This window comes from Lygodium microphyllum, chromosome 2 (genome assembly GCF_053477565.2).
Source record: "Lygodium microphyllum isolate KBCC chromosome 2, Lygodium_microphyllum_v1.1.10, whole genome shotgun sequence".
In the NCBI taxonomy this organism is placed as follows: domain Eukaryota; kingdom Viridiplantae; phylum Streptophyta; class Polypodiopsida; order Schizaeales; family Lygodiaceae; genus Lygodium; species Lygodium microphyllum.
In genome coordinates, this window is record NC_141136.1 from 175,101,232 (window position 1) to 175,128,401 (window position 27,170).

At 37.4% G+C, this 27,170-nt stretch overlaps 1 protein-coding gene across 5 annotated transcripts in view; it reads right to left on the reverse strand.

Moving 5' to 3' along the window:
- Positions 1-2,828: 2,828 nt before the first annotated feature.
- Positions 2,829-27,170, reverse strand: part of LOC148040638 (uncharacterized) — a 54,066-nt gene continuing 29,724 nt past the window's right edge. The window contains exon 2 of one of the 5 annotated variants that reach the window (XM_087701563.1): positions 2,829-3,184. The gene's annotated coding sequence lies outside the window, so the exon portion shown is untranslated. Of the gene's footprint in view, positions 3,231-3,253; positions 4,448-4,479; positions 6,852-23,293; positions 23,551-27,170 lie in introns of those variants that run through there. The other 4 variants (XM_087701547.1, XM_087701577.1, XM_087701570.1 and 1 more) reach the window with 4 other exon arrangements.

The window sequence follows — 27,170 nt, forward strand, 5'->3', positions numbered from 1 at the left end:
CGTATGATCCCATGTCATTCTCCTAGCATAACTTTGCATACACTGGAAGGCCTAAAGATAGGTAACCACAGAAGGAGGAGTCCACTTCATTCTCAAAATTTCCTAAGAACAATATTCGGAAACATGGGAATTTCCCATAAGTTTGAGACACGTGGTCAAATCTTTGGATTTGTCATAACTTGAACAGTATAACTCCAAATCGAGCGCTCTATAGCTCAATAGGTTCCATTTTTCAAGCGTTTTCCAATGATAGGTTACATCATATGGTTTCAAGAAACTTATGGGCATGTTATCTGGGTGTCACCTTTTTAGTAATTAAAACAATGGGAATTGGGAATTCCCAAACTCACTAATATTTTGTTTAAGCCTCCTGTCTCTTCGTCTACGGTACATGTGCCTACCTCCTCTACATGCTCTAAGCCCTCTTTAGTCTTGACTCTCTACAACATTGACCCCTCCACCTACATACCCTCCTCGTCTATGTTGGGAACATTGCTTTCATCATATACTCTCGCACAGCAAGGAATTGACGTCACAACATACCACCATCAAGGGTATCCAGGATTTGGATAAAAGATTACCTATTTAATGGGCACATATAAGAGTGAACCAACATTTGTGATTGTTTCATGTCGTTAATAAATTTTTTAAAAATAGGCCATGTACCTATTCACAATGGGCGGACAGGAAAAACGTGTCACGCAGATCCGTCTATCTTTTCTCAGAATCTAATTTCAAAAATCCAAATAGACCTTATCGAGTGGTTTTCCCATCTCCTTCTAATACCACTTTGAACCAATGTACATCGAATATGATCATGGTGAAGCTATGGCAATCCACTGAGATAACACTTTGTAAGTTTCCAAAATACTCCATCTCATCTAGAATGGTATTCAGATCCGTGGCCCCTCGTCAGTTCTCTTGCTCGAACTTTGCCATGACACCACAATGTATTATGGAGCACATTTGTTTGATGCGCTCAATATGGAAATGTCACCTTTGCAACCATGCCACATTGTAGCTATTGTACTATATAGTAAAATAGTCAGATTAGTTGTTGTATATAAAATCAAGATACGACAGGTTATAAAACATGCAGTCACCTTCGGACTACATCCTCTCGACAATTCCCACTCCTCGATATAGACCTTTGCCCCTTCACGAGAAGCTGCGATCAAAGCTCTATGTAACCCCTAAAAAGACATAAACCGCGGCATCTCCTCCAAGCCTTTAGGATATCCAATTGGTCAATGTCATGTAGTGCGTCGAAATTCTAATCACACTTCTTCCCATTCTTTTTTGGCCTGCTTCTACCTAAAAAGCCACTTCTCCATCGATACATGATGTAACATACACAAATGATTCACTTTCTCCTCCATTGAAGCATCCATCCTTCTTTCTACTCCATTTCCAACCACCACATCTCCGGTCACTCTATCATCGTCCTTTAGCAGACTGAGGTAAGTTACTCATGGATATATGTGTGCATCACGTGGGTTCAAAATAATGTATTTTTAGAATACTATTTTTATATAATTTTTACATATAGAAGACTGTAATATAAAGGGGTTATTTACAAGTTGAATAGAAAAGGGTCATGAAGTCTAGATCATCCTAGACAAAATGATAAGTTAGAATATATTTTTAACTTAATCAACACCACAATCTGTATGGCGACAAGACTCCTAAGGAGCTCACAAAGATGCTTGCCAAATTTATGTACGTAAAGACAAGTGATTCTTCATCTCTTACCAAACTAGCATATGAAAGCTAGGAAACAATAGATTGTTGTATTAGAAGAACAAATATAAAATTGATTCTCCATTTTTGTAGAAGGGATACACACTTAGGGCAACTTTGATACATTCTCGTAGAAGCAAAATGATAAATCTAATGCCCAAGTCTTGTGGAATTGATACATGGTTAGGGCCATTGCAAAATGCATATTAAGTTGAATAAAGACAAATGCAAAGTAGAGAAGAGACTATGTATGTACTATGAAAGAAATGTCATCATTCATAAATTTTAGTTTACCTCAAAATCTCTCACACATGATATGTAAATGACCTTATCATATGATAGAAAATTCATGTTATCAACTCCGTAGATTTCACGTTGTAGCTTATGTTACAATGTACATTGCATCCTTCATACTCAAACGATTGGAATTATAGTTTATAATGCCAAGTTTTGCAACTATAGTTACATAAATTGCGTATGTATAGCACTGGAGAAATCCTAGAACTATTTATTTAAGTAAGAAATTCATTTTTTTGTACATAAAAATTTAATCAAGCCTTTATTTACTTAAGTAAGAAATTCATTTTTGTATATAAACAATTAATCCGGCCTTTCTCTATATCTATAAAATTGGGATTGCACCTTTGAAAAAATATTGATATCATGCGCATGAAAAGGGTATTTAACATTTCCCTTTTCTTCATACTATAAGGTAGGAAAATGATGGTTTTTCCTCCAAATTTTGATGAATTTCTTTCAAATTGCAATAAAAATACCCCTTATGTTAGTGAAGTGCTATAAATTTTTCTAAATTTTATCAAATAGTATAAACCTTCTATTGAGTAAATGTGATATGCTTAGATGCTTTTAGGTGCATATATCATGGGTATAAAAAGAATAAAATTGACAAAAATTATTGGTACACAACACAAATAGTAAACTAGACAAATAGAAAATGTAGAATTATCTCTAGACTTATTAACTTTCTAAGTAATAATATTCTATACTTACATTTATATTTAATAATTGATGTGATGAATAGGAGAAGCGATAAATTTTCAGGAAAGAGAGCTTAGAGATACTCAAAAAGAAATTAAGGGTTGACCCTCATAGTTGATTCAATGCCAAGTTTGAGCTAACAAAGGGAAAATCCAACCATAGTTACATCCTCTTTTTTTTTTTTGAAGGAGAAAGCCATCAAAACTCATGACCTACTTGCTTACCCCTAAATCCTCCAAGCAAAGAGTATATTCATAATCCACCTCCTCGAATGTCGATCTTCTTCAATAAGAGTTATTCAATGCTTTTCTCAAATCAACTCAAGAATTTTTAGTGATAGTTTTTCATGAGTTTTCTTTCCCTTTTTCCATAATATCATCATTAAGCTTCTAATATAAACCATTTTCCTTTTGATCCTCATTGACTTATATGTCCTCATGTAGATCTAGTTTGATTGACAGCCAAATGATAAATCTCCATCGTCCTTTTGACTTCAATTTTCATGTAGAAAATTTTGAAAGATTGAATTAATGATGTTGTAACTCATTGAAGAAAAAAAAGAGAAAGTGAACAAAGAGCAAACAAAGAAGAAAAATATGCAAAATCACCAAACATCACACATAGGTGTTTTCATATTAGATATGCTTGATAGCATTGATTGGCTTGCTCCACAACTTAACCTCTTAACCCCAGATCTTTCACCTCATTTGTACTTTGAGAACACCAAGGGAAGGACATATATAGCAAGCTTTTTCTAGCTCATAGAATGCTAAGCTCGGCTAGTGTTAGTACTCTAGTTAGCTTACAAGTGGGTCTAGGCATGTTCATTTGTGGGTAGGGTATTCATAACTCATTTGTTTATAGCATTTATGGCTAGCCTATTAGCATGCCATTAATTCTATTAGTTTTTCATCTCCTAATCATGAGCTCTATTAGAGTTTGATGGAGATAAAGGAGCTTTGATTGCTTGCTAGTGCAAAACTCTAACACTGAAACTCAAATACAATGGTACCAAAAAACACATACTGATAATAAAATATAGTTAGGGTAGCTAAGAGAAAAAAAACACAATGAATCATGAAATGAATGAACTAGAATACAATAAAATGCTCAATGTAACAAACACACTATGTAGTGTGAATAATGACCCTTAAACTTCTTGTCTCAAGAACTATGGTAGATCATATGAGCTAGAGAGTGTGTCCTACTCTAATGCATCTTAAAATGAAACAAGGTAGCCTCTGAATGTGTGTGGCAACAATAAACACAATGGAGAGAATCTCGATCAATATTAAATAGAAGAGACAAAACAACAAACTACAAATACAAATGTTGATGACACGGCAATAGTTTAGGCAATAGTAGAAGCTAGAAATGCAACATTGTAGGAATGTGGTTATAGGTGCAAATTGGTTTATAATTGAAAATGCACTTATTGTAGATGTGGACAAACCAATACAACAACATTTATGACTATTTGGCAACTCCTAGACATGTGAAATAGGGTAAATATTGATAGGATAGTAGTTGCGAGGTTGGAACAACAACCACTCAAACATGAGCACTAGTTGGCAGGGTGTGTGGACTCCAAAATAGAAATGGAAGGTTGAGTAGCAAGCATTAGATGATGGTTGATGATGATGGACAACTCCATCTGAGATAGCCATTGCAAATGGAGTGCAGAAAACAAAGTTTTGGCACATATAGACTGCAAAGATGAGATTGGTTGAATGGAGAATAGTGTTAGATGTGATCCTTACATCATTATGTCATATTTCTCTATAGTTTTTTTTCTATCTTAATTCCATGGAACAAACAAACTAATGATGCTATAGAAACGTCAATTCCAAATAAGAGGATTCCTCATGATCCAACCACCATCTCAACTAGTCGTTGTGTTACGATGGATAATATTCCCTAATATCAATAGCTTTTTTTTCTCAACCTCAATAGATTTTCATATCCCTTAACCATGGAGATGATTATTTTTGTTATGATTACCTTCAATGAAAGTAACTAGAGAAGATGTCTCCTATAACTATATATTAGCCTATGGACATATCTGTGCCACTCACATATAATTTCAACTAGAACCTATATATAGAGTAGGTCCTTAAGTGTGGCATATAAGTAGGGATTTTTAAACCTCCTAGCATAAGACCATTCTCCTAAACCACGAGTGCATCTTCTATGCATAAGATGACAAGCACTTTCGTTAGGAATTAATTACATGTTGGTTTTGAATTGTAGGTGTTAAAGCTTGTGCAAAAGCTTAATTTTTCATATCTAATCTAGGACATGATTGTATTTGTTTCATAGTTTTAAAGTCATCAACATGGCATTTGTAGAGGGATGAATCTTTAAATTCAGTGCCTTAGGCCTTGTATTCTAGTGGCTTGCTTGCACAGTGTGTATAAGGAAACTTGAACAAGATTTTAACATTTAATGATGGACTACTTTGGTTCCTACTTTTAGTGGACTCTAACGATAGATCATGATTAAATTGTTATAGGTATATTTACAAATGTATGGAGCATATGTGATGTGCCATCAAAAGCACATATAGTGTATGTTTCATGGTTTTTGCAATTTGAATGCATAAGATGCGGTAAGATGGTATGATGGGTAGCCAAAGTAGCAAAACACATGACTAGAAGTAGATTTTGGTACACGGCCTAGTGTTGATTTGCAATATCCAAATGTCTACTAGTTGGCACTAACCAAAGCTCATGTAAAGGGTCTTTTGATGCAATAAAAAGTATGAATACTTAATGAAGTTGTGTGCATTGGTGAGATGGTAGCTCACGTTTGAAAGGGCACATGCACCATCCACTAGCGAGGGTTCGATTGGCAACGGGGATTTTTTAAATCAAGTAGAAAATATGAACCCTTCATGACAATTCCTTGATGTCAATTGTGTCCGTGGGTAAGATGGTAGCTCTAGTTGGAAATGGTACATGTCCAAGTGATGATAAACTCATCATTAGACAAAACACACAACTTGATGCTATTGCAATGACTGAGGTGGCACCTACCTATGTGACTATTTATGATGGATACAGAGCATGATGATGTAGACATGGCTCCATGTGGAGGCATACCAGAGGGTACTGACGCAATGAGTTTTGAACTACCAAGGTCGAAGGAAAGTGTTGGTCTAAATCCAACCTCATGCCTCGAGAACTGAAGAGGCACACACCCTTTGATCATATCATGCAATCAACTTGCTATTTATAGCACCTCTATGTACATTAATATCAATCCAATAATCTCTTTAAACACCATATTGAGGAATATGAAAATTTTCCATAAGTTTAGGACCTATGGTCAAATCTTTGGATTTGTCATAACTTGAACAATATAACTCCAAATTGAGTGCTCTTATAGCTCAATAGATTCCATTTTTCAAATGTTTTCCAATGATAAGTCACATAATATGGTTTGGAGAAACTTATGGGCATGTTATCTGGGTGCCACCTTTTTAGTATTCAAAAAATGGGAATTGGGAAATTCCCAAACTCACTAGTATTTTGTTTTTATCTCTCTCTATGTTCTGCATGTCTAATCTTTGATCCTCTCTCTATTATGTTTTCTCTACTTGACTCTAATAATGGGAGGCCTCTTGACCATGGCCTCCCACATGGTATCTTTTGCCAAGCTCTACCCTGGGACCTGATGCCCACCATAGATCAAGAGGAAGAATAATATCAATAGCCTGTGCAAAATTCTGTAATTGCCCCAGCACACTCTAGAGGGGCCAATGCCCACCTCTGACATGGTGAATGCTAACCATGATACGATGGTTGAAGATGAGGATAATAAATTGGAAATTTTATCTACCATAGATGATGTTGGGTCTGCTCTCCCTGCACACACAAAAAAAGAAGCCAACGAAGAAGCTTGTGTTGCCGCATAAGAATATTCTATTATTAATAACTTCCTTCGTTGTCTGGTACCGCCTCTTCTTGATGGAGAAGTCATTCCTCCTACGCCCAATGATATAGAGGTAGCATGTGTACAAGCCATTCTTATTGCTCAAGGCCTTGACTTACTGGAAGCAGAAAATGAAGGAACTCAAGAAGATGTCGAAGACAAAGAAGGATCAGCACAACCTGTAGTAGCCGATGACACACCTCACAATGGTCATGATACAACCAACATCACAAATGAAGAAATCAAAGCCTTTCCTCTAGCAAGTCATGATCTTGTGAACGAAGCGCTAAAAGTAGCCCAAGTAATAGCCATCTCTAGAGACACCTTTCATTTGATGCCCAACAAGGCCATGGTGGATGATGCCCTTTGCCATGCTAGTCGATGTTGGTGCAAAAGATCTTGCAATCATTGATGCATGTGCCACAGATGTTTTTTCCAGCGACATTTCTTAGTTTGATACCCATCACACTAAGGATGGATGCTAGCTCGGATCAAGACGAAGGATCAATTCTAGAATTGTTGTTGTTGCTCCTGTTGATTCTCATACTAAGCACTTTGATTATATTCTTGATGTGTCTGATGTTTATAGTGGATCTTTTGATGTTGCATTTGACACCCCTATCAATCAAGCAGATGGAATTTTTTATGTTGTTGATTTCCCTGTTCAAGACAAAATCTCAAGCCCCAAATAGCAGGTCAATGAGGCTAAAAAAGACACTACCGATGATCCCCCCGCCCCACCCCCCACTCTTATCGGCCCTATTGTAGATCTGACCTTCCATGTCTATCTTGCAATGCCTACCAATGCCTATGCAAACTCGTCAGCGTTTCCAACCAGGAACCACAGTGAACGTGCCCAGTTTCGATCAAAGGGGGGGAGTTGTACTATATCGACCTCAAAAATCTTATCGCAAGTGCAAGACAGAGTTCGCGGATGCAATAGATTCAAGGGAGCACGCATCAAGCTGAAGCATTCTGATTTAATTTTTTTATTTTCATGTTCATCAATTTGTTATTGATCCCGGATAATCAATGTAATAGTCTATAAGCTCCAAGTATAAAGCTATAGACTGGAATCCTTTTCTATTTCAGCACTTCCATCACTTGATGGATTAAAAAAAAGAGCACTGTCTTATTCCATATAGGCACGACCATGCTCTTGTAATAAGCTCAACGTAATGAAATAAAATCCTCTCGGCATTCAACTGAGGGGGGGTGTCGGTCCGAATCGAGCCTCATGCCTCGAGAACTGAAGAGGCACGCACGCCTTCATATCATGCAATCAATTTGATATTTATAGCACCTCTATGTACATCAATATCAATACAATAATCGCTTTACCTATCTCTGTGTTCTGCGTCTAATCTCTGATCCTCTCTCTGTCATGCTTTCTCTGCCTGACTTTGATAATGGGAGCCCTCCTGGCCATGGCCTCCCACAGAAAGTGCATGGGCTATCACCGATTGCAGCAAGTAAATCTTGTGAACGTCTAACAAAGTTCGGTAACTTTTGCGAATGTAAACGTCTGAGAAAGTTCTGTAACTTTTTGCTAAGTTTTGGAGTGCACAGAACATGCTCGCAAATGGAAGATTCACTCCGTGTTTGGCTCACATAACCCTCACATGCGAACATGCTGGTGGGAAGGCGCTCTAACAATGTGCATTGTCCTCAATAAAACGACATATGTTCAAAAATATACGAGTCGATTCAAAGCGCATCCATTCGCATTCTTCGTACATCATCTGTTCGTTCATCCTTAATGTGTGTTGCCCTTAGCCAAAAGGATACAACGAAACGGGTATAACACTATGTACATAACTACACAAATAATATAGGTCTATGCAAATGGGCTGATTCGCGCGCACTGCACCATCTCTTCATTCATCTCTTGCGCTCTCTTTATACCTTGGCAGTGTTGCCAGAATCAATGCGAGTTGTGTGGAGAATCTTAGCATTATGCTTGAAAGGCAAAGCCAAAGCCAAAGTTTACTGATGCAGTCCATCGTGATTGCAATAACGTTGCACCATAAAAGTATGAGATGGTCTCTGAAATCAACACCACTTGTTGGATGGTTGAGGAGTCTGTCGAAAGCTCGAATTCAAGCCTGGCACAGACAGTTCAATGACTACCATATTGCTACTAACAGAACTCTCTATTCTCGCTGCAGCTGCTGTAAAAAACACAGATTTGGCTGCCCTGATGTCCACCATAGCTGCCAGGGTTTAGCAGGAGCTGCATGGGAGTCAAAAGAGGTGAAATCTTGCTTTGGCAGCTTCACGTGTCGCTTGTTGTAGCTCTCTAAAGAGATTGCAGCCCTGGCAATTCCAGCATGGCTAAGGCTCATCTTGTTTTACTACATGGTATCATCAATCCCACCACTCGTGCGTGCTTGTGCTGAGCACTTATTTTAGAAACATGTGTTGTCCTTCAGCGCTGACAGCCCACCACCCACGTCTTATCATCTGGTACTCCTCGTCTTGACGTATTCAAGCACTGTTTCCGGCCACCGTGTTGTTTGACGTCAATAGCGTTGTGCATTAAGTGCCCCATGCTTGACACCATCCGAATGGCATTCTCTGCAGCTCTCTATCCATCTATGATCCTACCTCACCTTCCTAAATGAAGCAAGCGAGTGCAACATAATCGTGCAACGTGGCACCATGAGGCCACGTCTTTTTCCTCCATTGACATTTTCAACAATTCCTGTCACTACTAGGCCCAATTCCGGCATCTTCATGCTCACCGTACTATCGTTGCCTATGCCGTTATAGAAAGCGCAGATAAAAAACATCACCTCACTCAATGAAGCCCTTTTGCATTCCCAGAGAACAAAGGAAGAGCCAAAGATTACACTATAAATCAAGAGCATGCAATGTGTTTATGTTTTTGGGGTCACAAAATCAAGTACTCAAATCAGGGAGAAGAAAGAGTGACGAACGACATATATGGGCGTGCTGTCATGCCATTCGGCAATTCTTCCAAAACTGTGTCTCTCTCACAAACTTTATGATAGGTCTTTGGAAGGATCTCCAGTTCTCGAACCGTGAATAGGAACTGTCCTACTGTGACCGTCATATACACATGAGAGACCAAACGTAATGACATTCTAACCCAAGTTAATTTACATCGAACAACAACATATCGACGCCACAATTCATACTGATGATATACACCTCCACGACCATAATGAAATAGGCCCCCAAGGAAACTGGTCTAATAAACAAGCCTTCTAATACCATACCAACCCTTGTCGTGAGGAACGCTGTGTAGACCTAATCTGTTATAGGCACTACTCTTCCAACTTCAATGTCATAGTCCTCTCACTCTAGCCTTGTCTCCATACTTCTAGGTGGACCAAAACCCCAGCTCAGACATATGCTCTCTTCCTCCCTCTTGTCATATCCCCTTCCACTCCTATTGGCACGCGCTCTTCTCTGCGCTCCTAGGACTCCTCGACGCATATATTCTCCCGCTCTTCCCTGCTTCTCCTATGGAATGAGAGCGATCCCGGCCTGTATACTTTTGAAGGGTGAGCTAAGCTGGATATCTACCCTCCAACAAATTGAAAGTGTTTAAGCTTTCCTAGCTTATGCTTTATTAGCATAAGGTTCACGGCCATTTGTCAATTCGTATTCCGGAAGAGCGCCATTGCAGGCGCCTCAAGGTAAAAGTAAAAAGTTGAAGCTGTGTTGCACGTCATGTCTAATTTAAGTCTGCCACCCAGTTTTCCAGTGGTTTTTTTGTCTATGATTCCAACTATTTAAGCACCAGTACATATTTTTGATGAGTGCCTTTAAGGATCGCCCTACTACCATACTCGCGAGCTGTACATTCAAGGTCATGTTTACCACTTTACAATACGAACGCCTGTGAACCACATTTATATCCACTCCGCATACGTACCTTACTGATTCTGTGGCACCTCCAAACATGCCACGTCATGTAGCATGCGCTCTAATGCCTCTGGGAAAGGCATCTGCCACTTTCCACCTCAAGTTAATTTGAATGAAGCAACCGCAGTACTGCTAATTAAGCCCACACACAACGCCATGAAGGCATTTTTTGTAACCACAAAAGCTACAAATGAAATTTGTATCTCTTGCAAATGCAGTATTAATGCTGCCTTAGGCAGACTACATACCTAGTCAAAAACACATTATGTTTTCTCATATAGATGTAGCCAGGAAGTATGCAACTAGAAGCTAAAAATATCCCGGTTTTTATGTCCTAGCTATCTTGGTCCAATTTCAAATGTCATTCAATCCTCAAAAAATGATGAGGATTAAAGTTTGGTCCTTGAGGAAATTGACACATCAAGGTCTCCAAGGAACCCTGAAGGGTTGGTGGAAGAGATTGTAAAGGGTGCTTCATGGCAAAGTGGTCAGAAAATTACTCACATCATCATCAAAACAATGAAGTCTAGAGAATTTTTTTTCACATTACAACATATTGTTTTGAACTCTGTAAGGTTTTTGGCCCTTGTGACTGTGAATTCTAGTTTCAATAAGAATAAAATGAAGGTTTAACTAAGCCTTATAAAGGCTAATATGAAGAAATATGATCGATTTGCATATGTGATAATGGTATTGCTTTCTCATGCATCAGCGAAGTTTGAAAATGGTAATTTTCAACATTGATATAGCTCATGAACTAGCCAAGTACATTGGCATGTTGCCAATGTATCATGAGTTTCATAAGTCAAGTCTATGGTTTATTGAAGAGTTCCCTACTTCTATTCTTCTTGCTCAATCCTCAAAAATATTTTTTTGCCCTATTTTGGAGCCAAGAAGATGGAAGAAGAAAAGACTTGTCCTTCCATTGATAAACACTTTTCAAGAAGGTAGAGTGTTCTTGTTAGGAAGGGGTGATGATAAAATTTCATTACACAAGAAGATCTACTTTAGGAAGTTAATGGCATTTCCATAGCTTTAGAAGAAGAGTCTCATTTGTACATATTGAAGTGATGTATATGCACGTAGTTATGATGAAAAGCCCTTGTAAATGCAACCTAAGGAAACCCCTAAATGTACATGCTTGAAAATATAGAGGATTGAACTTTTTAGGGGCAAGTTCATGGTTACTACACTATAAGGAAATGGAAGCATAGTGATGTCTATTTTTGACGAGATTTAGTGGTCTTGCTAAAAGTGGTGGCATGAATGAACAATGATACTTTTAGTGATGCAAATAGCAACGCTTTGCGATGCAAATATCGATGCCATACTGCGGAAAAAAATGTGGCATTTGATAACCATGAACAGTGAAAGAGAGGAAGAGAGCTCAAAGCAACGGAGATTGCGAGAGAGAGAGTGAGAGAGGCCACCATCGCTATCCACAAAAAAGGAGATGACTACAAAGGAGTAGGAGAGGGAAGTCGCAAAAGAGAAGAAGAAGAAGATCATGAAGGGATTCTTCTTCGAGTATTGAGGTAAGTGCATTCTCTCTTCTCTCTTTGTCTCTCTCTTTTCTTATCTTCTATCTTTCTTTACGACCATGAACAATGAAAGAGAGAGGAAGAGAGCTCAAAGCAACGGAGATTGCGAGAGAGAGTGAAAGAGGCCACCATCACTATCCGCAAAAAAGGAGATGACTGTGAAGGAGTAGGAGAGGGAAGTCGCAAAAGAGAAGAAGAAGAAGAAGATTGTGCACAGATTCTTCTTCGAGCTTTGAGGTAAGTGCATTCTCTCTTCTCTCTTTATTTCTCTCTTTTTTTATCTTCTTTCTTCTAGTTTGTGGAGAGAGAGAGAGAGAGAGAGAGAGAGAGGGGGAAAAGGGAGAGAGGAATAGAGATAGAGGGAGAGGAAGAGAGAGAAAGAGAAAAATAATTAAAGGGAAAATAGAAAGAGGAAGAGAGAGAAAATATATATATGCACATATAAAGAGAGAGAGGGAGGATAAAATAAAGAGAGGGAGGGAGGGAGGGAGAAGGAGAGAGAGCAATAAAGAAGAGGAAGGAAAATAGAGAGAGGGGTGAAGAGAGAGAAAGAGAAAAAAAGAGAGAGGGAATGAAAAAAGAGAGAGAAAGAGAAACATGGATAGAGGTAAAGAGGAGGGAGGAAGAAATAAAAGAAAAGGAGGGAAAATAAAGAGAGGGAGGGAGAGAGAAAAACATATATAGAGAGAGAAATAAAGAGGGATAGAGAGGAGAGAAGGAAAGAGAGAGAGAGAGAGAGAAAGAGAGAGAGGGAGGGAGAGAAAAATAGAGAAATATTTATTTCCTTATCTCGTAAACCATTTCTTTCTTCCTCTCTCTCCATTATCTCTTTCTCCCTAGCCTCTCTCTATTTTTCTCTCCCTCCCTCTCTTAAAGACAGAAAGTACAAAAAGAGGGGGAGAGAAAAATAACAAAAATAGAGTGAGGGAGGGAGAGATAGAGATAGAGAAATAGAGAGAGGGAGAGGAAAATGGACAAAGGGAGAGGGAAAGAGATATTGAGAGAAAATTGGAGAGAGAGGGAGAAATAAAAATAGAAAGAGAGAGGTGAAGTGAGAAGTAAAGAGAGATGGGAGGGAGATAAAAATAGAGATAGAGAGGAAGGGAGGGAGAGAGAAATGAATATAAGGAGAGAGAAGTTGAGCAAGGGAGAGAGAGAAAAATGGATAGAGACAAATATAAAAATAGGAAAAGGAATGGAGATAAAAGAGAGGAAATATAAAAATAAAGAGGGAGAGAAAGGGAGAGGGGAAGAGTGAAGTAAAGACAGAGGGGAGGGAGATAAAAATAGAGATAGAGGGGGAAATGAGAGAGAGAAATGAAGATAGGGAGGGAGGGAGAGAAATGGAAATAGGAAGATAAAAATATAGAGAGTGAGAGGGCAAGGGAATGGGATAGGGAGGAGGAAAAGAGAGAGAGATAGAAAGAGAAAGAAATGGTGATAAGAAGAGAGATATAGAGAGAGGGAGAGGGAGAGACAAAGGAAAAGAGAGAGTTATAGGGGTAGAGATAGAGAGAGAGATAGAAAGAGGAAAAGGGATATATATAGAGAGATATATATAAAAATAGGAAAAGTGATAGAGAGAGAGGAATAGGGATAGAGGGAGAGAGAGGGAGAGGCAAAAAGAGAACTAAAGACAAATAGAGAGGAAGCGATGAATTGAGACTAATTGTCTCTTTGAGAAATACTTTTTCACAAGCATACTCATGATACAAACTCACTTCTTAGTATAGTTTGTGAATAAAGTGACGATTGTTGGACCAATCCATACCTAATGTATGTTTTTCTTGAAGCGCTTCATGTAAACCCTAAAAGATTTTATGTGACAATGGACTCATTGAGATGACAACATGGCTAAAGATTAGCTAGTATTAAAGAAATTTGTATATATTTTAGAGTGACTGTTAATGGTGGATTATGATAACAAGATATTGTGAATGCTGAAGGATCACCGCAAACTAATAGGAAATGTGATAGTTGAAATGTTGAGATATTTAAAATCACACCTACTTCATTCTCTTTAGAAGGAGTGGTGAGGGCTCAGGACAAGAGTCCCATGAGCACAATAGGAGGATGTGCTGCCTAAATTTTCCTATAAAGCATTGTACTTGCCTTTCATTTTCATGAATATCTGAAGGTACTTTTGTCCTTTCAATTAAGTAACTGAGTCATTGTCCAACCACACAAGACTATGTTTATGAGTCCAAGTCTCAATCTTTGAACCTAATTCACTTGTGTGACATTCTACCTTCAACTCTATGTCTTCATGAGTTCACTCCATACCTTCAAGCTACCATAGCCATGCTAAGATCCATGCATTTCAACATGGTATTAGAGCCATGCTGAGCATGGCATTGATCCTCCATCTCCCTTATCGAGCTCAACCTGAGCTCATGACTTCATGATCAACTCCATTTTCACCTCCAACTTCACTCAAGCCTCTTGTCTGCCATAGACAAACAACACATACCTCTGTTGGAGCTTCTTAATCTCCTTATTTAGGCCATAGCTCTTGAATCTTTCTTTGAGGGATATCTCCCTTAGGTCAGGGTGCAGCCCTTCATCATGTCAATCCCTAACATTATCATCTTATTGCTTTAGCATTGTCATCTGAGCAGTCCAATGCCTATTTTGTTCCACCTCTACGTCATATAGTCTGCGCCATACATACTGTCCTCAATGTCGACGCTTATCATGGGGCATTCAAAGCCTATGATATGAGCTATCCTCTCACCAAATATTATCTCAAATGGCTATCAGATTGAGCGGCTGTCGTCGTTTTTATCAGACGGGTCTGAAACCCTAATAGAGTCCTCCATAGCCAAAGGTACTCAAGCCTATCCTTTACTTCATTTTCTCTTTTCTAACACTTAAATTAATTCATTTTCACTTTGATGTGACTGAATATTGAAGTTCCACCACATATTTATGCATCAAATCATTGAGGAGGAGAGTTCTTGGCAGATTTGCAAGCATTTCAAGAAGAATCAAACATAGTGTCTCTTGACACTTATCCAGTGACTCTTGTCGCTCATGTTAGCTTTGGCTTACATCACATCTGAGATTTTTTGGGCTACTTCAGCATCAAATCAAGGAGAGGAATACAACATTGAAGTTCTTGAAGACCTATTGAAGATTTTCCAAGCATTTGGCTCCACAAGTATCCCTTGATACTAGTCACTTAGTGCTTTTTGGGCACTTGTGCTAGTTAGCACACTCAAGATCATTTCTTTTGCTACTAAAATCTCAAAATTTTGGAGTTGATTTGTTGTTGTTCCTAAAACTCCAAAAATGGGCAAGGACTCTCCGATGGTTTGCTTTAAGGGGGTCGAGTTTCACACTTGACAGACCCGAATCAAGCTTATCCTAATGAAGAAGGGTCTTTGGGCCATCACAAGTGGCAAAGAAAAGAAGCCTCATGATGCGGACCTAGCAGTCACTTGACAAAAGAATAATAATAACACTCGAGCCATTTTCAAACTGGAGCTAGATGACAACTATATCCACCATGTGGATAACTGTGATACTTCACATGATACATGGAAAGACTTAACACTTTGTTTGGTGCACAGTCTAAGTCATCAAAGTATGGTCTCTTCATTGAAATTTTCAGGCTTGACATGAAGTCCAACACATCACATGCCACACATCTAAATTACATGGAAGGACTTCTAAGTCAGTTACAGGAATCAACATTAAAATGGAAGAAGATGTTTGCATTGGTGTTCTGCTTAAAAGTTTGCCTCCTGAATATAACAATTTATCAATAACCTTAATCAATATACCAAACCTTAAGCTTTTTGATATCCAAGCATCACTGTTAGAGGAGGAAAATAAGCTAAAAACTAAGGAAGAACCAAGCACCTTTAGAGATGAACAAGTATTATATGTTGGCAATAGGCAAAAAGGCAATAAGGACACACCGAGAAGTTCTCTCATGCAAGAAAGAGGTCTCAGATGGCCTATATTGTTGCACGAAAGAACAAGACGACCATGGAGCAAAAGAAGAAGAATAAGAAGAAGACCACCAAGAGAAGGAAAAATCTCGTCAGTCTTTCTATTCTGATAGACTTTTATAGCCTTGTATTGCCTAGCCCTAATGCTTTTGACATAAGCTTGTAAAATCCTCATGTAGCCTTGTACTACAGCCTATGTACACTTTGTGAGGCCTCTGTTATAGCCTCTGGATGTCCACCACCATGTTTGTGATACCCACACTTAGCATGTTCTATGATAACCTGTGGCATTTTGCCATGTTTATGGTGTGCCCACACTTTGCAAGTGTTGTTTTCACTAAAGCCTCTACACACTTTGTACTTATTGTTGTGATTGAGGAGGGGTGTTGAGTTATTTGCAATCACACACACTTTAGTATCTTTAGAAGGAGCAATGAGGGCTTAGGAGAAGAATCCCATAAGCATAGTAGGAGGATGTACTGCCTAGACTTTTCTATAAAGCATTGTACTTGCCTTTCATTTTCATGCAATATATGAAGGTACTTTTGTCCTTTCAATTAAGTGACTGAGAGTCATTGTCCAACCACACAAGACTGTGTTTATGAGTCCAAGGCTCAATCTTGGAACCTTATTCAATTGTGTGACATTCTACCTTTAACACTATGTCTTCATGAGTTCACTCCATACCTTTAAGCCACCATTGCCATGCTTGGATCAATGCATTTCAACATGAAAATGGGATATAATAGAGGATGGATGGAGCCATGGAGAAGAAAGTGAATTGTTTTTGTATGTTACATTGTGCATTCTTGGAAAAGTGGCTAGGTAGGTACAAGCATGACAAAAGAGAACAAGAGGCAACACAATCAGAATTTTGACATGGTGAATGTTAGTGGCATGTTTGATATCCAAGGGCATGGAGCAGATCCCACATTTCATGTCTATGAGGTGGTTGCATGATTCCCTAAGGAAGTCTCTAGGAAGGAGTGGGAGTTATCGAGGGGACATAGTCCAAAGATAAACAAGTGCTCTCATTGTTGTTGTATTTAGAAACTCTATGGGATAAAAAACCCAAGCATTTCAATGTGTAATATAAATTCTACAGTGTGGCATGGTCACTTGGGCGAAATTTTTGAGTGAAGTGAGTGCATTGATAAATTAGACTATGGTTTCATGGTGAAGTTTGAGCAAGAGGGTCAACGGCAGGCCCACAAATTAGAATATTATAGTAGATGAGATGCAGTATTTTGACACCATAAAGTGTTATTTCAATAGATTATTGTAGCTTCTCCATGACTATATTTGATATATAATGGTTTACAGTGGTGTTGGAAGGAGCAGGGGCAACCGTTCAACGAGGGTCATCCAAATTCTTGGAGGTAAATTTTGACAAAAGATGGAATGATTTGCGTGACATATTTTTCTTACCAAGTCAGTGTGAGTAGAAGCATTGTCTTGTTAAGAAATTTTTTCACAATATGAAAAAGTCATAAATGTTATTTTTCTTTTATAGCATGCTTATAATGAGTTTCAAACAAGTAAGCTTCTACCCTAATCCACAACAATCTTGCTGGTGGTATATTGTGCCTGTAACACCTCGGACACCTTAAGTGTATGATGAATGCAATATCCTTAGCGTGGACTTTGAAAGTATCTACGTAAAGGAGTCATTGTTGTTGGGGATGGGGGATGAGGACGACTTCTGGCATATGGAGGAGATAAGCATGAGCAATCCAAGGGAAGAGATTGGAGTACAAAAATTCTTCAAGAGTAAAGTGGAATCTTCTTTCTTTGGGGACCTATACATAGATCTTTCAATGTATGCCAAGCTATGTCAAGAGCTTATCACGGAGCTATAGAATCGTTCATATTTGTATCCGTTTGTTCTCAAATTCATTGACTATTTGCTTATATTAGTACTTTAATATATATTTTTAAACTTACATACTTATTTGCATATACATGTTATCATGCTTTACTTTTACCCTAATATTGAATGCACCAATATTAATTATTGGTTGTACATGTCACTATAGATGGTTCACAAAGCATGATGAGCCAACACTACACAGATGAAGAGGTGCAAAAGATCTTCACACATGTCTCCTAATCAGATGGCATACTTCAACAAGGACATAGCAAACTAAACACCATATTAGGGATATATGGAAATTTCCCATAAGTTTGGGACACGTGGTCAAATCTTTGGATTTGTCATAACTTGAACACTATAACTCCAAATCGAGCGCTTTATAGCTCAATTGATTCCATTTTTCAAGAACTTTCCAATGATAGGTCACATCATATGGTTTTAAAAAAATAATGAGTATGTTATCCAGGTGCCACCTTTTTAGTATTCAAAAAATGGGAATTGGGAGTTTCCCAAACTCACTAATATTGTCTTAAGTCTAGGAGTTGTCTCAATTAGTATCTATGCATTTTACCTTAGCACACTCCAACGCATCGATCTTGAGAAGGTAGAATCGATACTCTAGGTTCACCATAGAGGCAACTCAAGGATGCCTTAGTCAACTAGTGGCAATGGTGATTGTGGTGGATACCTCCGAGAGCGAGACTTCCTTTTGTCCCTATTCTAGGTGTGGTGGAGGGGGATGCTATGGAAATATAAATGTTGTGATCCCACAACTAGTTGCTATTCCTCACTCATGTACTAATTCTAGAGAGGGTGGCTTGGGTACATGTTATAGAGAAACTCATACAATGCCCATCCCCTACCATCAAACAAGTAGACACTTATCACCTCTCGGATTTGGTAGACCTATAAGAACTTCCACTACTGTAACGCTAGGTTTTTCTCAACCATCTATGGGTAGCACTCCTATGAGTGTTACGCCAAGAGATTTCACCCTTGTAAATACACAAAACATATAGGAATCTCTTGGTTATGCAAAGGAAGGTAATCATAGGTGGAAGAGAGCATACCTTAGATGTACTCTAGTAGGATAGAGATCCTTAGTGGATGAGAAAACCAGTGTCATACACATGAATGATGAGGAAAGAAGGGTGATTTCATGCATGTATAAGTATGCCAACAAGTTTTTAGGCATGACCTACTTGGTCATTGGAAGAATATACTAGAGGCTAGGAAGGACTATGTGCTAGCATCCTTGCATGAAGAGTTTTTAGTACCTACATCAGCTGATTGATTCTCCATTAAATAGATGAGGATTGCATGTGTGCCTAGATGTTACACAATCGGTCAAACACATTCAAGGTAGTTAAGAATGGTACACCAAAGCCTGAGTAGTTGCACTAAGAGGATTGAAAGAGACTCAGAGAGCAGGTTGTAAACTCTCCAAGGTGATGGTAGTAGTAGCAGGAGACAATGAGGATATGGCTAGAGATGACAGTCATGTACCATCTCACGAGTGGCAGTCATAAGACTAATAACCTTATTTTATATACTTCTTGTACTAATCAACTTATTTCTAACAATGCTACTTTGTGTTTTTTGCCTCAGCACTCGATCACAAATTGGAACCCTACGGGATTGGAGACTCAATATGCAAAAATGCATGGTCTTTTTATACTCATCGATAGATTATATACATATAGCAATTTGGTAAGTCATGCCTCTTTCATGTTTCCAATTTTTAGTACTCTAGATTGATCTTTAGTTGCTTATATTGCAAAGTTCTTTTGATGAACTATTACGTTACAAATGAGTTGTCAGACAATGATGAGTTGTAGCAGTCACTTGGATTCATCGAGCATGCGATCCTCGCTTTTCTAGCCATATGCTCCATGTAGACTCTTTCTAGTAATTTCATGTAGCTTTCTTTAGATACATTTCTTCTAATTTCTCTTTCTTTGTATGGACTCACATTTTGTAGTGTTTATGGATATTTTTCTATGTTTTGGTCCTCCTCTCTATCACTCCATGTAGTTCTATGAAATGTCATATTAATCAAGTGATTGGTTCTCCACTAGAGATGGATGAGAGTTGTATGTGTGCCTACATGTCCCATACATTGTCAAATGTATGCAAGGCACTGAAGAGTGGCATACAAAGCTCGAGTGGTTGGACCAAGAGGATTGAAAGAGACTTACAGAGGAGGTTGCAAACTCTCGAGGGCAATTGGCAACAATAATAGGAGACAACGAGGGCATAACTAGAGATAAGAGTCATGCACCAAGACTTACTTGGAGTTCAAAGTTAACTATTAGTTATGTTCATTTTCTTATTTTATATACTTTTTTATTAATAACCTTATTTCTAACAATGTTACTTTTCCTTTTTTCCAAAGCACTTGATTACAAATCACAACCCTATGGGATTAGAGACTTGATATGAAAAATGACATGGTCTTATTATACTCATCAATAGATTGCATGCACTTGGTGGTTTGGTAAGTCATGAATCTTTTATGTTTCCAATATTTAGTACTCTAGATTGATCTTTTATGTTGTAGAGTTCTTTCAATGGGCTATTACATTACGAATGAGTTGTAACAATCACTTTGATTCATGGAGCATGTGACCCTCCCTTTTCTAACCCTATGCTCCAAGGAGACTTGTTTCATTGATTCTATGTAGCTTTCTTTAGATACACTTCTCCTTCTTTATACAAACTTGCATTTTGTGGTATTAAAGGATAGTTTTTTGTGTTTTGGCTCCTCCTCCCTATCACTCCATGTAGTTCTATGAAATTTCATCTTAATATTATACTTATTTGAAAATTAAATTGATGGACTCATTTCTAGCAAATCATCATCTATGTTTTTAGATAATAGTTATATAGTCAATTTGTAAATGATTTATGAAACATTATTTAGCCCATATGGCTAGAAGGAGCAACACTACAACCCAAAAAAATTTCCTCTTTGCAAAATAACTATGGCTATTTACATTGCAAAATATCTTCCAATGTTAGCTATTTGTGTCAGAAAATACTCAATAACCATCATTATCTATGCTACAATTGGTGATGGATCTTTAGTGACATATATACTAACGTTTTTAGTAACAATGAGGGAAACTTTTTACATAAATAATTTTATCAATTTAAGTGTCAATATGGGGCGTATATGTTGTAGTGCTACTTATAAATTGTGATATGCATTGTAGTTTGAGTTTTGAATTTATGTGAGAATTATGGTTGTATCAGAGGGAAAATAGCTAGAAAGAATAATTTTATGTTTCTTTCTCGTTTCTTTACCGACTCCCATCAATGTATTCATATAATGTATGCAACCCTACCCACGCCACACAATATAATACTCACTTAGATACCTTTTCTAAGTACAGGCATAACTTGACAAGCTTCACTTGTGGGTAATCTTATACTCCGATTAGCAAGACAAGTCCCCCTTCTCTCTCTATGCCAGGTGTGGCATCAAATCTAGATATGCTCCCACTATCTACTATATTGATATCACCATCTCTTTATCATCCTTACCCTATGATGTATTCTAATGTTTCCCTTCTTCTCATTATTCTTTGAGACTTGATAGCTTATAGAATATACTATCAAGATCCATGTCATATTATAAATTATACTATTATGATCCTTGTCATCATAGGATTATCACTAGTTGTTAGTAACTACTATTATCTTAATCAATAAATCATCAAGCCTAGCTAGGACTAAGTCTCTCAAAAGATTCAAACACAATAAGCTCAAAGAGGTTTAGCATTTGAAAAATCATACAATAAAGACATGGTGAGGCCAATGAAAATAAGGAAGGATATACTACTCCGTGGAAGAATGCATTGGATGTCTCACCACAAGCCAAAGTAAAAAAAATCAAATTGCAAGAATAGTGCTATCATCTTTTACCAAAATATCTTACTACTATCAACACCTGAAGGAAACTGGATACTTAACACCAAGGGCATCATCATTTGGAGTTACACATGCAAAGGATAATGGACCCATAGAGACTTATATCTATGTTGGGGTGTTCATTTAAGGCTACTTCATCAAATACCACAACCATGAAAAACCATGTTACCTAGGTACTTTTCCATTACAATTTATTCTTCTAGATATGAATGTACCATCATTTCTATATCTAGTAGGAACTTAGAATATATTTTTGCAATGAGTGATATAGATATCTATAGATATATCTCGAAGAACCTTAGAAGGTGAATAATCATCTTGCTTTGTATAAGATGAGCCATACTTTGCAAAAGGCACTCAGTAGATAATGGATGTGTTAAGAGAAATTTTATATTAACTACTATTACAAATATATACTATTATGTCTACTTATGTAACCGAATTATTATAATTACTAAACCATGAAGGACATAGTCCTCCTTCCTAACAAGACAACATGAACTAAACCATGAAGGACCTAGCCCTCCCTAATAAGACAATAAGGGACTAAATATATAATGAGAGGATTCAAAATGCTAATGTGCGCAATTACAAATGTAGATATATCTAGGAGAACCTTAGAAGGAATTTAGTTATCATCGTATGTGTAAGAGGTAAGTCCTATTTTGCAAAAAGACACTGGGTAGATAATTGATGTATCAAGAGAGAAAAATTTTTAAACAATATATTAGGGAATTTGAGAATTTCCATGCACTTTGGAAACCCCCAATACCTTTATTATTTGACCACATGGTCAAATCTTGTTATCTTACTTAAAGGTGGAGTTTACCCTAACTACTATGTAAGCTATCTTTCCAAATCCCACTTTCAAATATGGATCAAGATTTAGCCATGTGGTCAAATATTTATCACTTATTTGAAATTGGGACTTGGGAAATTTCCAAATTCACTAATATGGTGCTTTAAACTATTTTACAAATACTATACTATTATGTCCAAATATTATATAACTAAACCATACCCCTTTGACCATTGTTAGTATCCTAGCTTCATCATTCTTCAAATTGCATGAATTTACTCACCTTAAAACCATTCCAATTTGAAAGGTGATAAGTCTCATTATCATAGTTTGGATCACCTTGAAAAGTTTCTTTAAATGTGTGATCAAACTTAGCATTACATCTCATCATTAAATCTCCTTTTTAGTTTCCTTAACTTTTATTGTAGCTATAAAAGCCTATCATTGTAGGTATTTACTAATGAATTCAAAGGGGGATTTTTTCGTTCAATAAGAAGCAAAGCATCTATCCAAACACAAAGTAAAATAGCATCAAATTTCTACCACTCTAAATTGTAGTATGCCCCAAAGAGTATATAGTTCATGTTGGAAAATAGATAGCAATAACGCTAGAGTGTGAGAAAGCAAAAGGGTTGATTAGATACTTGATGTGTCATTGTATTCATAAGTATAGTTTATATTAAAGTGTCTCATTATGAGGTCAATGTGATAAGTGGATGGTAGGTGGGAAAAGTGCCGATTTGGTAGGTACAAAGTGGATAAGAGGATGGGGAGATCCATAATGAGATGCGGTGGAAAAGAAAAAGTAGATGGATAAAGTTTGTTGGCTTTCAGAGACTTACACATGAGAGGACTATATCGTCTTCCAACATCCCCCTTAAGCTAAAAAGGACCAAAGAAAAAGAAATTTGTAAGTAAACAAGTGCAAGAAACGTGATTATTGTTGTAGCTAAGTGCAAGAAATGGGATTTCAATACAAATAAAGGCTACTACATGTGGGGTGAAATTTTTCATGAGTTACACATTTTGTTAGAAGATCTACCTAGTTATGACCACTAGTGTCGATGATGTATGGGATTGTAAAGCATTGGAAACTCCATCACATATTAGAGGGTACTTATAGAGAACAATTTCCACAAGATGAGGCATTCGAAGGGATTACATGTGTTGAAGTTAATCCTACACATGTATCATGTGAACTAAGAAGGAATCAATATTGTCTTTAGGCTCAAACTTTATCTACTAGAGTTAACCATAGATGATCACACCTCACATGGTTGATGAAGCATTGTAAAGAATGCTAGCTTCTCCCACAACATTACCTTTGGAGTGGTTTGACAATAAATGATCACCGATAGAATCTGTTTAGAAATGCATTGAAGAAGAGAATAGTAGACACCAATATGATCTATGTCCATGTAAGAAAACTTCCTCCTAGTTATTTAGTCCCAATCATCTAAAAGAGATGGAACATGTGGCTATATAACATATAGTGAAACAACATATCATGGGTAATTACATGAAAACATGCTTTGATAACAACATCCTAGACTAGGCAATCAAGGCAAAGAAGTTTATCGATAGTGTAGTAGCAATGGAGGTGCCATTTTGTGAGGATAGAATAAGAAGATAAAGTAAAGAAGAGAAATCGAGAGAGAGTATAGTAGAAACATAGTAGATATTACAATATCAAGAGTTCAAACTCAATGTGAAGATAATAAATTAAAAAGGATCACTAGAACACTAAAGATCATAACACACACAACCAATAATGCCTTACAAAACTAGTGAGGAGAAAAATTGAAAACATCAATGTTATCACATAAAATGCAGTCAATAAAAGCATCAAATTTAAGTAGTTCCAAAGAGAATACTACATAAATATAAAACATAAGTAGCTGATAGTAGAACATGAGCTTAGAGTGCTAAAAACTAGATGAGTAGTAGTAGATAAGGGTTGACTAGGTAGCTGTAGTCAACAAAAGGTGGATTCGTAATGAAAAAGTGTGAGGGTAAACTTTTCTCTATTAATAACAACATCAAGATCCCAAATATGAATGTCTAATACCATGTCAAAAGTGGGTGCAACAATGGAAGCATGTAAATATGCTATGATAGACTGCATAACAAAAGAAGACTCTTCAACATCTTGTAGCCACCTTACTAGGTATGAGAAGGAGACAAAGGATAGTCTACCTAAAAAGTTAGTTGGCATAGTTTGAAGGCTATTTGTAGTAGGTGTAGTTATTCATCTACATGCATCTCGAGTGTTATCTTGATGATGCTTCTTGATGGGAATTATTAGCATACTTATCTTAGGTATATCCCTCTCTTGGGTTACACCCTTGCTTGAAAGGAAATCTGCTCAATTTCAAGATCTCAAAGCTTTCATTTGAGAAATATCAACTATCTTTGGAAATATTGATAGAGATAGAGTTGTTGATACTAGACTATGAAGTCCATGACAAGAATTTAGATCGACATTAGTATATACATCTAAATTCTAATATCTCATTTGCAATTTGAATTGGCATGAGGATTATTTAATTAGAAAATCTCTTTTGGGATTGAATAATGATATGAAAGATCCCCTCTTGACAATTTGGTTTGAGATAAAATTATGATGTTAAGGATCTCATGTTGACAATGTCATAGGTTCACATATTGAGTGACTTTATTTCTCTAGAATTATAATGACAATCAATTGTTTGAGGGATGCTAAAAGTAGCATGAGGCTTCATTAGGTCTATATATCATGATATTAATAGCCTCCTACGGGAAATAGGAAACCAATCTTTAGCCTATATATATTGATGAAGCTCAATTTACCTTGTTGCTAGCTCATGAGAAGCAACGAGGACATGCACTTACATTATGTTTGTATTGTGGAGACCTCAGCATATTTCTCAATGCTTTCCTAATAAGAAGCTATAGTACAAATCTCTATAGTGCTCTCATCTTCGGAAAATATGGATGCCTAGCCATGGTAGCAGCCATGCATACTTTATTGGAATGGGCAAATAGTGAGATAGTGGTTTGAGATGTAAAATAGTGGCATCACTATTTGCGTCGCAAACAACATCACAAAGTGACGTCGGTCTGATAAAGAAAAAACTTCAAAACCCAAGCGGGGCGTTTGCCGCAAACATTTTCAACAGAGAATGAAAGAGAGAGCAAGAGAGATCATCGTCTTGAGAGGGAAAAGGAGAGCTTCTCATCATCGTCGGCATATACAAATAAGAGAGAGAAGTGTGCAAGGGAGAAAGAAGGGACATTGCGAAGAGGAGGCGAAGAATCCATCCTCCAACCTTTGTGGTAGGTACACTGCCTCTTCTCACTTTGTTCTTGTGTTTTTTTCTATTCTTTTGTATATTTTTATTTGTAATGAGATGCATTGAGAGAGAGATATAATGATAGGAAAGGAGAGAGGGAGAAAAAGGAAGAAAGAGGAAGAGAGAATGAGAGAGAGAAAAAGAGGAAAGGTAACAAGTAAAGAGAGCAAGAGAGAATGAGAGAGAGAGAAAAAAGAAGGATGAAGGGAGGCAAATAAAAAAAGAGAAAGAGGGAGAATTTGAAAGGTGGAAAGAGAAATAAAGAAGGATGAAGGAAGGTAAATAAAAAAAGTAAAGAGAGAGAGAAAGAGGGGCAGGGAGAGAAATAAAAAGGGGTATAGATAAAGACAGAGAGACATGGAGAGAAAAGTAATGGATAAAGAGAGATGGAGGGAGGTAAACAAATAAAGGGAAAGGGAGAGAAAGAGAAGAAAAAATGGAAGGAAGATCATCAATGAGAGAAAAAAAAAATATTGTTTGTGATAAAGTAGACCAAATGGAGAATAATGATGATCGTGATATTCAAGATTGCGAGTCTCATGATAATGCATGATTGGTGTTACAAAAGGTTGGCATAGACTATAACAATATCCATGCATGTATCAATGATTGTGTACTCTTTTGAGAAGACTATGTGACTATGGAGACATGTCCAAAGTGTGGTACTCATAGGTATTGACAAGACTTGCAACGACAAACCATCCCCCAAAAACTTCTTAGACACTTTTCACTTATACTGCGTATACGTCACATGTTTCATAGGTTGGGCATGGTGAGCTTGACAATGTGGCATGCACAGAATAGATCCATAGATGGAGTCCAAAAAATATCAGTAGATTCACATGCATGGAGCCACATTGACTATACCTTTCGAGGATTTGCACGAGAGCCAAGGAATCTTCGACGGCTCGGTCTTGCTATGGATGGTGTAAATCCATTTGGTCTCCACTCAACTTCTTATAGTGTGTGGCATGTAGTCCTTCTTAACTACAACATCTCGCCATATTATTGAGATTTTCAATCACACCCACTATGGCCTCTTTTTATGAGGTTGTTTTGGGCTTAGGACATGCAGGCACATTGAATCCCATAGGTGCAGAAAGGGAAACTGCTACCCATCCAAGAACTATAAAACATTGTACTTGACTACCACTTTTGAATATACGATGA